General features: G+C 34.2%; 1 protein-coding gene across 1 annotated transcript in view; it reads right to left on the bottom strand.

Moving 5' to 3' along the window:
• LOC126970813 (protein Fe65 homolog) overlaps nucleotides 1-11,763 on the bottom strand; it is a 105,160-nt gene extending 93,397 nt beyond the window's left edge. Inside the window, exon 1 of the mRNA XM_050816936.1 lies at nucleotides 11,572-11,763. The gene's annotated coding sequence lies outside the window, so the exon portion shown is untranslated. The remainder of the gene's footprint in view (nucleotides 1-11,571) is intronic.
• Between the last annotated feature and the right edge of the window lie 1,067 nt (nucleotides 11,764-12,830).

Here is a 12,830-nt window from a genome sequence, read left to right as displayed (position 1 = left end):
GACTAACCACAGCAAAAGTCAAGATTGGGTTTTATCACTCAGCTGAGCAAAGTCGAAGTATGCTCTTAAGATATCAGCCTAACTCCTATAACTTTCATAGATGTACTAAACAGTATTAGGCATATTCAGATGAGCTGAACTTTACGTAAAATCCTTTGTATTTAAATTCGAATACAACACAAATATAAATTCAAATATTAGTAACAAAAAAGTTTAAATTATTGTTGCATGCAATGTTATTTTAACAAAAGAATTATTTGTATAAAATATTTAAACTTACAATATTTTTATCATAGTAATTTATAAATTATTTAAATTAGGCTAATTTAAAATACAACGGTGCCAAATAATAACAGCAGTACTATGTTCTATGAATAAATATATATATATATATATATATATCCTTATTTCCTTAAATAATTTTTTGCCTCTATTTAGAGCCTCTTGCTTCTAGACAACCGATGAAAACAGGCCAGTATTATAACTTTAGTGTGCTTGACAAGCTACGTCTTACACAAGCGATTTGTATGTCACTTTGTGTTAGTGTGCGTGCATTGCTAAAATAATAGCAAAATAGAGGTTAACTGTCAACCTAAATTATTTTCGACGTTTTCACAGCTGTAACAGTCTATCTGGACATATAAATGATCTAAGCGTATTTCTTCTTTATATGGCTTTTGTACTTGGGAACAATGATTTATTGCCCTAAATAACATCAAAACCGAGCGGGAATCGAACCGGAAACTCGAGTCAATTTTACTTGACAAACTGAAAGATTTTCTAAATGTGCTATATATTAGTTAGCTAAATCACCCGCTTACGAATCCATTCATTAGGATTCAAGATATGGAAGAGAGAAATAAAAAATGGGTTAGAAATAATAATTTATCAGGTTAATCAAATGTTTTAATAAACATATATTATACTAGCTGACCCGACAGACGTTGTTCTGTTCATAATAAAAAAAAATATCTTTGGGTGAAATTTCGTAAAATCCATTCTTAGCTGACCTCTACTCGGCGAAAGGAACCAACCAAATTTCAGTTCATAGATCTTATGGTTTCAGAGATATCGCGTTGAGTCAGTACCTAACTACATAGGTGGAAATATCTCATATATTATATAGATAGATACTCTAATTAGGTACTATATTGCTTTCAACAACGTTCAGTGACATTGCCGTGTCTCAGTAATAAATATTTAAAGATTCTTGTTTTTACTTGACTAGTCTCAAACGATCGCTCCAAAATTCCCAAAGTCCCATAGCTTCAGTGCTGCAATAAAGTTGAAATTGGATTGTTCGTCATTCATGACAGAAGGTAAACAAATAGTGGACTCATTGCCATATATTTCCTCAGACAAATGGTCGGTTAAATGTGCAGGATGGTTCCAGATAATTGTCGTGTTTTGATCAGGTGCTTCGTGTGCGAAAATAGCTCTTAGGATCTAATGCGTAAAGCTACCTTTTATGTTGCTATAACTCAGAGCTTAGTCAGTACTTTTGAGACAATGTGAGTTGTATCTTAGCTAATTGAAATTTTCGATGTTTGTTACATTTCTCTATTGTTTATGGAAAAGAAGGACTAATAAGTGTACGGATTACATGATGGCAAGTGATCACCACTGCAATCTTCGTCGTCCCTGCTGAGGATCGTGACTCCGTATACTGTCAAAAGCACGTCTCCATCGGTTACAGACGGTAGCCTGGTGCAGTGCTACGTTGACAGGGATATCCAGATGTTTGGATACCTGATCTCTAAGTCCAACTTTGTCCTCTCGGATTTTTCCCCTCTACCTTCCCCGTCACCATCTATAACATAGCGACCCGATAATACTGCGCAAAGAAGCTCATTTCAGATTTAGTTGAACATGGAAAAAAGTTCCTTGAACTGTTAAAGAACGACAACAACATCCAAATGGTGACGATGATTTTGAAGTTTGAGGCATGTAATATGATGGTAGAATTAGACACCAACCGATCAGATGAAACAGCACTTCGGAATACTCTCCGTGACAAATGTTGTACAAGACACACAATGAAACGTCGTCTCTACATAACGCCAAGCGATCGAACCATTCACCCAGTTCAAGCTGATACTGGGGTGCAATACACCAAAGATAAGAAGAATACTTTATATGTGGCTGGGATTTGACATTAGAGTCATTAGTTCACTCAGAGACACAAATTTTATTTAAAAATAGCCTTTAAAATTATTTTCCGTACAAAAGTCCAAAGAAAATTAAACATTATCCAAAAAAGATGATAATTTTTTTAAAGGTACCCTGTTATTTGTTATTGAATACGTAGTAGAAGTTGCGAAGAACAGTTTTGAATTTCACCTAGATAACTTGTAATTTGTTCATCAATTATTAGATGCTTGGACTTTTGAAGACAAAGTGGTATTTCTTTGAAAATTTATCAGTGCAATTCATCTGCTGTTTGACTTATGACTTTTAACGGATGTATTTAACCATACTTGTGAACGACACGATGAAATGGTTTAGTACAAAATAAAGTGATTACTTTAAGAAAAATATGTGTCTTTTGTCCTGTGTTTTTCTCCTCTTCTGGCATAAAATGCAAATGTTAATACGGGTTAATTATCTATATTTACACTTGCGTTTGATTCCCGAGTAGTACATGCACATATAGTGTCCACAGGCCCGACTAAATTTCCAATGATCATCTTTGGCTACGCTGTCATTAAGTCCCAATTGACCAACAGATAAAACGCCGCAAATAGAGCTGGGTGGAACACACTCTTGAGGGATTCCAACCATATTATACCGAGGCAAGCCCTAGACTGGAACCCTCAAGGGAAAGCGTGGCCGTCCAAGGCAAAGTTGGCCGCGGACTGTCATTTACGAAGCGAAAGGCAACGGAAAGACCTGGAGTAAAATCGAAAGAGATGCTCAGAACCGATCGCGATGCAGACTTAAATGATACAACTAGATTATAGCACTATAGTGCGGTCAATTCGCTAGAATGTCATATTGAAATTAAATAACTTGAAAAATAAAACTGCATTCTGATTACATTTAAGACTTTATTTGTCAAAACAAACGTAATTAATCATTACGCCATTTTTATAAGGGAAATAAAATGCGTGCGTAGATTTGAATAATCATAAATAGTTACATATTTGATGTTATTTTGTTTCCCTGTTCTGGTATATAGAGCAGTCCTACGCTTGATAAGATTTTGGATTATTCAGTTCTATATTATGGTTAAATCACAACCTGTAGGCGACTATTTGTTAAAGTAAATATTATCCCCTCGTAACCGGTACGTTACAGTAATCATTTTGTAATCTGTGTCACATAGCAAGCTTTCAGCTAATTAAAGCTTAGTGGTCTGTTTGTGTGCATTATAACATCTGCATAATGTGCGCAGCCTAGCGAAACTCTCTGAGAAAAAAGCAATTCACTCGATTGTATGAAACGTGCAGTCATTGACATATTGACAGATGACGGCTATAATCGTGTATAAAACGGAGATAGCCAAAATCCACTACGTTTTAAGCAATCGGTCGCTTTCAAACCTAGCCGTATTATACTTCGTCTGTCTACTAGGGATTACATTTTCAAATTTTAATATCTTTTCGTTTTTTAACTTCCCGTTAAGAAAATATAAATGTATATATAGATGTATGTAAACCTCTTATAACTTTTGAACGGCTCAACCGATTTCATCGCGATTCGAAAGGGGTTGACAAATCTTAGATTTTGAATAAATTTCGGACCGATCCGGACCGATAAATCTTTACCGATTGCTTTACTGATATATTCCAACTAATCAGCTCTTAACCACGTTGATCACCACTAAGCCGGTCAAAATCGGTTGATTCGTTCGTGAGTTGCCGTTGACGAAAGAAAACCGAAATAACACTTTTCGGTTTTCTTTCGGAACTCGGAATTACTTCGATCAATTGAAACTCAAAGATTCTTTCTTTATGAGGCTCAAAAAACGCGTCAATTGTCGCAAACCACGTGAAAATTAGTTCATAAAAAATTTGAAAATTGAAAAAATTTTGTTTAATTAAACTTTTACCAGACTTTTAAACTTCAAGTGTTCCTATTTTTTTATTTGTAAGTATCACCACAGTATTCCGATGGTAAGATTTCTAACAAAAAGTTTGAATAGGAGATGAGTTGAAGAATAATGAAGAATAAAATAGAAAATTTGGTATTTCCTTTCATTTTTAGTTAGTGTTGATACATATTTAGATTGAGCTGTACAAAGAAGTTAGATACAGAGAATCAACTTTAATGAACAAAATTTTATAAGTTCCAAATTTGTGAATATTGCGGGATCAAACTTGCGTCTCCAAAGTTAAATCAAATCAAATCAAAATCAGTTTATTCACGTAGGTCACGGAAATTAGACTTATGAATGTCAAAAAAAATTTTTTTTCTTATTGAATCTACCGTACTTCGTAAAGGGTTGAGCTAATGAGAAGAAGTAGCAAGAAACTCATTGCCACTATTCAAATTACAATATAATATGTTAAATGATGCAACAGACACACTCAAACGTCAAATAGTCAATGTCTTACACGAGTAAGTCAAAAAAGTAAATGTAAATGAATACAAAACAAAAGTTATTGAGTACAGTAGCTGTTAGCATCATCCACATAATAATAAAATAAAGGAAAGTTAACACTAACCCTCCTATGATTTGACGTATCGTTCGTAAACCTTGGTATGTTTCTTGGACTACGTAGAGGTTCTACGTTGTAAGTCTATTCAACAACGAGGAAATACTAGGAAATCGATTTGAGATGTCGCTCTTTCAAATCACTTCTGGGAATTGAAAACAGACAGTTGAAAACCTTCTTCGGAGTTGAAATGGATGTTGGCAATCTCGGTAGTGTCGCTTAGTTGATATTATTTGTACCTTGTATTCAGTGCTTTGAGTTAGACTCCTTAATAATATGATGTATATATCTATTGAAGTGAAAACATCTTTAGCGGCGTTGAGCACATTTCTTGTGATGGGTATAAAGTGTGTAACTCGCGTCAGGACACGTGACCTGATCAAAAATTCGTAAGACAGTCGTTGAAATTATGGATGAAAGTTGATTTTTTTTATGGAATAGGAGGACAAACGAGCATACGGGTCACCTGTTGTTAAGTGATCACCGCCGCCCACAATCTCTTGCAACACCAGAGGAATCACAGTAGCGTTGCCGGCCTTTAAGGAAGGCGTACGCGCTTTTTTTGAAGGTATCCATGTCGTATAATCCCGGAAACACCGCGCAAAGAAGTTCATTCCACAGCTTTGTAGTACGTAGAAGAAAGCTCCTTGAAAACCGCACTGTGGAGGACCGCCAGTCACATCCAGATGGTGAGGATGATATCCTAACTTGTGGCGTGTCGTGCGAAAGTGGAATTCAGCGGCAGGAATCAGGTTAATCAGCTCTTCGGAACACTCCCCGTGATAAATGCGGTAGAAGACACACAATGAAGCGACGTCTCTACGCAACGCCTAGTGATCCAGCCGTTCAAAGATCACTGGGTCCCCCACAATTCAAGCTGCTCTACGTTGCACGCGGTCAAATGGATCAAGCTGATACTGGGGTGCGCCAGACCAGAGATGACAGCAATACTCCATGTGTGGCCGGACCTGCGCTTTGTAGAGCGCTAGTATGTGGGCCGGCTTGAAGTATTGCCGTGCTCTATTAATGCCGCCCATTTCTTTGATTTTTCTGAGAGATAAACTTTTGATTGTAAAATAATTGTAATGTTCTGAAGTGTTAATTTTTTTATGTAATAATATAAATTGTCGTTTTTGGGTACGAAAGCGCAATAAATGAATATTGTATTTTTGATAAATAAAGCAATTCGTGCGTAATTATTCCCTAACCATTGCAAAATATTAAAAAATGCACAGAGTTAATGTTCAAGTTTTTAATGTGAAGATTTTTAGTATACTACCACGAAAACTGCAAGAAACTGAACATTTTCCCATAAAAAGTACCAAGCCAATGAAAAACCTTATTCGATAAATGGTTCGGGTGAGAGAAACAGTGAGTAAAGAAACAAATATTTTTTTTTTTACAAAGTGCAAAATAGTTGAGGACAAATCCGTCTATTTGTGTGTAGCTCTAGACATCTTTACTTTAAAAAATTTATTTGCCTTTTCTAGCAAATGGTTTATAAACCAATAGCATGATGGGGTAAATGGTATTGGGTATGATGGGGTGTATCAAGAGGGGTTGGGTAAGAAAGTCTATATGGATTCATTTAACTTTGTAGAATGAAAAAAATTTATTAGTTCTTGAAAAAAAGTAAAACAATTTTGAAAGAAATAATTTCTATATCATAATAAACTATATTTATACTAATATATCCTTTTTTACTAAACTTATCAAAATATTGGGTTGGCTTCATTCCTTGTGCTGTTGTAGATAATAAAGACCTCAACGAAATAAATATTTTTTGGTTTTTTCATTCTAAATATTTTACTCCATCTTGCCCCGCAGCACTAGGAAAGATCGTTTTTTCACAAGTAAATTAATAATATTTAAATAAATTACTTATCCAAAAGACTATGCCAAATTGTTAATAGATAAATTAATATGGGTTTTTGTGATTTAACTGAGCCACCCCATTAGGCCCCTTAAGTTATAGGGTAACATTAAATATTGGAATTTAGAAAGGAAAGTTTGTAGTCAGCGTTGTGGCACGTGACCATAAAATTACGATATCGTTAAAAAAAACAGCTTGAAAAGCCTTTTGATTCGTTGAAAATTAAGTATATGAATTTATTATAATTATTTTTTAATTTAATAGCATATATTAGTTAAATATTTTATCAAGATACCCTCATTTTATTTTGCTTAAAATTAAATGACACATATCTATATCGATGATATAGAAAAATGATCCTTGATGTTCCGGTATAAAAAGAATGAATATTCCCTTGCAAAAGTCCCACAATTTGCCACTTGTGAACAGGAAACGGAAATTGGTCCCCAATTTGCATAACGAAACAATATTTTCTCATGTTGAGCTCAATATTGAGTGAACTTATTAAGGTAACCGAAACATGTATTGTATAATTTTCACATTATGTTTAACTAATACCTTATCTCTTAAGACCTATAAAGGATAGGTAGTTTTTATCGAGACTCTTTTGATTCCGAATTACAAACGGTATATGCAAGAAGAATATATTTATTTAAGGATTTCAACAACTAGTAGATCAACCCAAATACTACACAAAGAAATAATATACTTTTAAAAGGATATAGACTTTAGGTGTCACCGTTAACTTACCGCCTTACTAAGCATTGCTTTTAGCACGAGGAGGAGAGGCAGAATTTTAATGGGTTCGTGAAAATAAAATTTGAGGGTATTAAAATAATTTTAATACAAGTAATCCTATGATTACTATATTGTCTACACAATACCAAGTAGAAAAACAAACAAAACTAGAAGAGGATAATCGATAGTTCCTTTAACCAAAATACCAACGAAATACAAATACTTAGGTAACGTAAAAACAATACTAAGTTTTTACGCTTAAAGTTTGTTAGTTAATGGATACTTTTCGGCTATAGTACAGTGCTTAATTATCACAGTAAAATTACTATTTGCAACTGTTGCAACTGATCGGCCATCTCAATTCTTTTTTTTTAATTACCTATATTTCGTTTTTCTTCATATTTAATCTTGTCAAATAGGTCCTCTCATCTCTTACCCTGTGCATTTTTCTCTATTATTTTTTAAAATTATGTCTTCAAAATTCTGTATTTTTGCACCATTTAGGTTACCTACTTAATGTATTGCAATATTTTTCAGGGGACGATGAATAACGACGAGATTGCGAATAGTCTACAATGACAGCAATCAAACTAATGAACGAGATGGAGATTGTAGATTACATCTGCTCCACATTGATATCTGCTATATGAAATTATGTTTTTTTTTTTATAATATTTAGTATCGTCATATTACGTATCGTCTTCACTCAGTTTGGTTAAATTTTCTTACCGAAACGCTTCCTTGCTTTTATTATAATGATCGTCATCAAACCTTAAACCTTTCAGGTAATCTTATATATAAAATTCTCGTGTCACAATGTTAGTTACCTTACTCCTCCGAAACGGCTTTACTGATTTTAACCAAATGTTATATGCATATTCAGTAGGTCTGAGAATCGGCTACTTCCTATTCCCTAATATTAATTTCTATTTTTTTTTTTCACTTTTTTTTATTATCCCGACCCGTCTACGATCGACACCTATTTTTGTATCGCGATTTTAATATTATTCTATTACATCCACAGATACGCAATATGCGATGCAAGACAGCAATTGAATATTATAATAATTGTAGTACGATAAATTTTATGTACGATATATTTGGTAAGTCTGAGAATCGGTCGTCATCTATTTTATTTTATTACTTCATATGGCAATACAACGTTTGCTGGGTCAGCTAGTAATAATATAATAAATTAAAATACCTGCATATAATATGTGCATAATATTATTCAATCATCTACTCTAAAAATAAAAAACTTGCCAGAGAAATAATTTTCTCGACTCCCGTGTAAATGATTAACGGACAAAAAGTGTTAAGGGTTTTTTTTATTTTATGTAAACTTTTTGCATGCTAATTTAAATTTGCCGAATAGAAGACACTACAATAAATGTAAGATCTATAATGTATACTGGATTCGACGTAATAAATACAAAATACATATTTTTTATGGACGAGGAGGAAAACGGGCGTACGGGTCAGCTGATGGTAAGCCCACATTCTCTTACAACACCAGAGGAATCACAAGAGTGTTGCCGGCCTTTAAGGAAGGTGTACGCGCTTTTTTTGAAGGTACCCATGTCATACCGTCCCGGAAACACCGAACAAGGAACCTTATTCTAAAGCTCTGAAGTACTTGAAAAAAAGTTTCTTGAAAACCACACTGTGGATGCCACACATCCAGATAGTGGGGATGATATTCTAATTTATGGTGTATCGGGTGAAGGTGGAACTCGGCGACAGGAGTCAGGTGAAACAGCTCCTCGGAACACTCCCCGTGATAAATGCAGTAGAAGACACACACTTATTTCTGGAAATGGAGATTGACTTGGAGGCTACAGCATCATGATGTCGATTTCCATATCATTATTATTCCAGGAACTGGTAACATTTCTTTAGGATGTACATTGTTCACGTCGCTCATCCGTATACTGATTTTAATATCTGGTGATGAAATTAGCTGAAACAGATTTATGGCACAATATGGGAGGACGTACTCCCATATTTTCAATAGTTTTTTTTTGCAAAAGTTGTTTGTTTTAATGTAGATTTGCTAGAACGTGTGAGAGCGCCATCACGGTAAGTCAATAATATAGAGCCTAGATCCTAGATCATTGAGCGCCGACCCCAAATAGATTATGGAGATGTTGGACCCGCCTTTTTTTTCAATTTAATTCAGCGCGACCTCGCGTATTTAAAAGAATATATATTTTTTTTTCATTAAATAAAACGAAAATGATCATCTGTTGACCCGTAAGTTCGTTTTTCCTGCTTCTCCATTGAAAAGAGTTGTGATTTGCTTGTTCGCTTAGATTGTATTAACTTTTGATGGACTTAAAACGTTTATGTTATAACTTGTTTTGACAAAACCAATGATTTATGTTTAGAACGTCATTGGACAAAACATAATAATATGACATATTAAGCTCAACTTTAACGCACTGGTGGCGAATAACAAAATGATGACAATTTTAATAATTACTTTTTAAGTATATATATATATATATATATATATATATTAGCAGGTTATCAACTGTAAAGTAGATCCTGTAGATGAAGCCACAACCTGGAAGTTGAACAAAGACATATCAAGCTTTATGAACTTTACGTCAATCGAACGGTTGGCTCAGTGATAGAGCGCTCGCAGGGAACGTGAGAGATCGCCGGTTCGAGTATCGCCCGGTGGATGTCGAAGCGCTCTTATTTTGATGTACATCGTCGCTATTCCACATAATTTCCGCTTAGGATCCTTTTATTCTTGGAAAAGCTGTGACTTTCCTTTACCTTTCTATTCTCAGCTCTCGTCGAAATATATCAGTTATATATATTTTCACCAGTACCACAACGTCGCCTATTTCTGCCGTAAAGAAGTAATGTATTAGCATTATTGTGTTTTGGTCTGAAGGGCGCCGTACCTAGTGAAATTATTGGAAAAATGAGACTTAACATCTTATGTCTCAAGGTGACGAAACCTGCTGTAGTGCCGCTTAGAATTTTTGTGTATTCCAAGAATCCTGAGTGGCACGGCATTGTAATGGGCAGGACGTATCAATTACCATCAGCTGAACGTCCTACTCGTCTCGCCCCTTATTATCAATAAAAAAGAAATATATTATATATTATTTTAAATCTGAAGGATGCGTGTTCAAAATAATTTATGTGACAAATATAATATGCTCTTGAAATGTCTTGAAAACAAAATATCGATGTATACTTATTCAAGGAAAATACAAGGTTTACTTTATTTTCTCTGTGATAAAACGCGAACTTGACTTTTGTATTGGGCTGTCTCTCAGCATAATTTCAGCTGCCTAATTATTATAAAAACGAAATCAAAGATTATGCTTAGCCCAAACACAGCTAAGTTATACGTGAGTAAAGACTGAGCAAAGTCTAAGTATGCTCTTTAGATCTCAGCCTTAGTCAGAGAATGAATAAATGAATCGATTGCGCCTCTACACCCCTAAGGATTATTCTCAAATGATGCCGAACAGTGTGGTATATAACAATCAATAATAATACTAAACAAGCAAAAAGGTTGTTTATGTAGGTAAGTTACGTCATACACGACCCTATTGCGTTATACATAAGGTACAAATCCCCTTATGCTCTAGCGAATTATATTATTACTGGCGAAAATTTTGCGTTAGCTTATTAGACAGTAGATATAATCTTGTATTTAAATTTTAATTAGATATTGTATGAGTGTTCAATATATATTGTAATTTGTATGATATAGGTCATAGACGAATGGATGTAATATTTCTATAACTATAAAATTATAGTACTGAAAACTAAAACAATACTGTAAGTAGGTACTATTATCCACGATCTAAAACAATACAGACACTGTCTTAATCAGATATCAGCTTTTATACAGAAAGTTCTGCAACAAAATCGGTCCATTGTTTTTGAAGCTATGATGCAACGAACATAGACAGGTACCCAAAAACACAAATACACAATTTAAGCGTCTATCACCCCTGTTTTACGTCAGGGGTTAAAAATAAAAGTCTTTGAATCAGGTTATAAGCGAGAAGAAGTAGTATTTTTAAGCTTCTTTGCAGACGAATGACATAAAACTTAAATTGATTATAAATATTTAATGTACACATATCACACGGCGTTGGTACATTCTGTTTTACGCACATGCTTTGTATGACGTATGTAAAAGCAAATTAAAAATCAATGATTTCAACCAATCTAAAGTAAATTTTAAGTACTGGTCACTTTAAAAGCAGGCGATCTTATGTATTATTAAATATTGCGGCTAAATTCTATAGTATATTTCGAAATTCATACCTTACGTCTTATATGTCGAATCTTCTTCAAGCCACGGCTTACGTAACATGCGAAAACTCAAACGTCTTTCGTTTATATTAACATCACATCACACATTCAAGTCCATTTGGTGCTCGGTTCGATTAGAATTAAAGCGTATTTAGAATTTATTGCAGAATTAAGAATACAAGTAAGAAAGATGGCGTAACTATAACATGGGTTACTTTTAGGGGGTGTCTACGCATGCGCGCGTCCCCTAAGTTATTCACATAACTTATTGGCATTCAGGAATTTTTGCCGTATTTTGGGGAAAAATCACTCGTTCAAAGTGTTAGTTAAAATGAATTTAAACTAAGTTGAACTAAATCTGATAACTTAAAATGAATTCTTAACGTAAACCAAGGCCATAATTGTGTTTTTTAAGGTAAAACATACTCCTGGAGAAAATCAGGATATTTCATTTTTTCTCATAAATTTGCATATAATATTAATTACTATAAAAAGAATGGTTTAGGAATATCCTAAAAATGTTTCTATTTTCTCTGTTGTCATCGATGGAATTTTGCCGCTATTTCACCTGACGTTGAATGTCACTGTCTTTATTGTGGATGAAGTTTGAATGGTGGCGCTTCTGGCGATCTGTCAATGTCTAATAGATAAACCCTACGAAAGTATCCATCCCTACTCTATGTTAGATAATAATATCTTCATAGAATAAAATTATATGGATCAAATTAAAGAGGATGTAAATACTACATAATAAGATGCGTGACTGCCTAAGTAAAAATCGAAATTTAGTTTAGTATGAAACGTGCAGTGATTTGATATAAGTTTTATAATGACTGCACGTGTCATACAATCGAGTGAATCGCTTTTTTCTTAGGGTATGTTCTGATATGCACTGCGAGCACTGCACAGTGCTATCACTTTAGAAAAATTCGTTCCGTTATGGACTGCCAGTATACTGCCGCAGTACCTTAGAGAAATATATGACGTCATAAATCGCCGCCATATTAAACTGTGAGCACTGGCGTTTTCGAGGTAAGTTACTCGCAGTACTTTGATCACGTGATAAGTCAAAACCACTCGAGTGCCTAAAATATTAATTAAAATATTTTTAATTTGACAGTACTACAATAAAAGTTTTTTTAATAAACTAGAAAACATTAATACACTCATTTGAATGCTGCGTCAAAAAATGCGGCTGACAGTATACGGGATTGCGTTCCGTTTTAAATAGTAACCAGTATAACTGGCTATAAGGAACGGCTTCACAGTAT

This window comes from Leptidea sinapis, chromosome 22 (genome assembly GCF_905404315.1).
Source record: "Leptidea sinapis chromosome 22, ilLepSina1.1, whole genome shotgun sequence".
Lineage (NCBI taxonomy): Eukaryota > Metazoa > Arthropoda > Insecta > Lepidoptera > Pieridae > Leptidea > Leptidea sinapis.
This window is presented reverse-complemented; position numbering and strand designations above follow the sequence as displayed.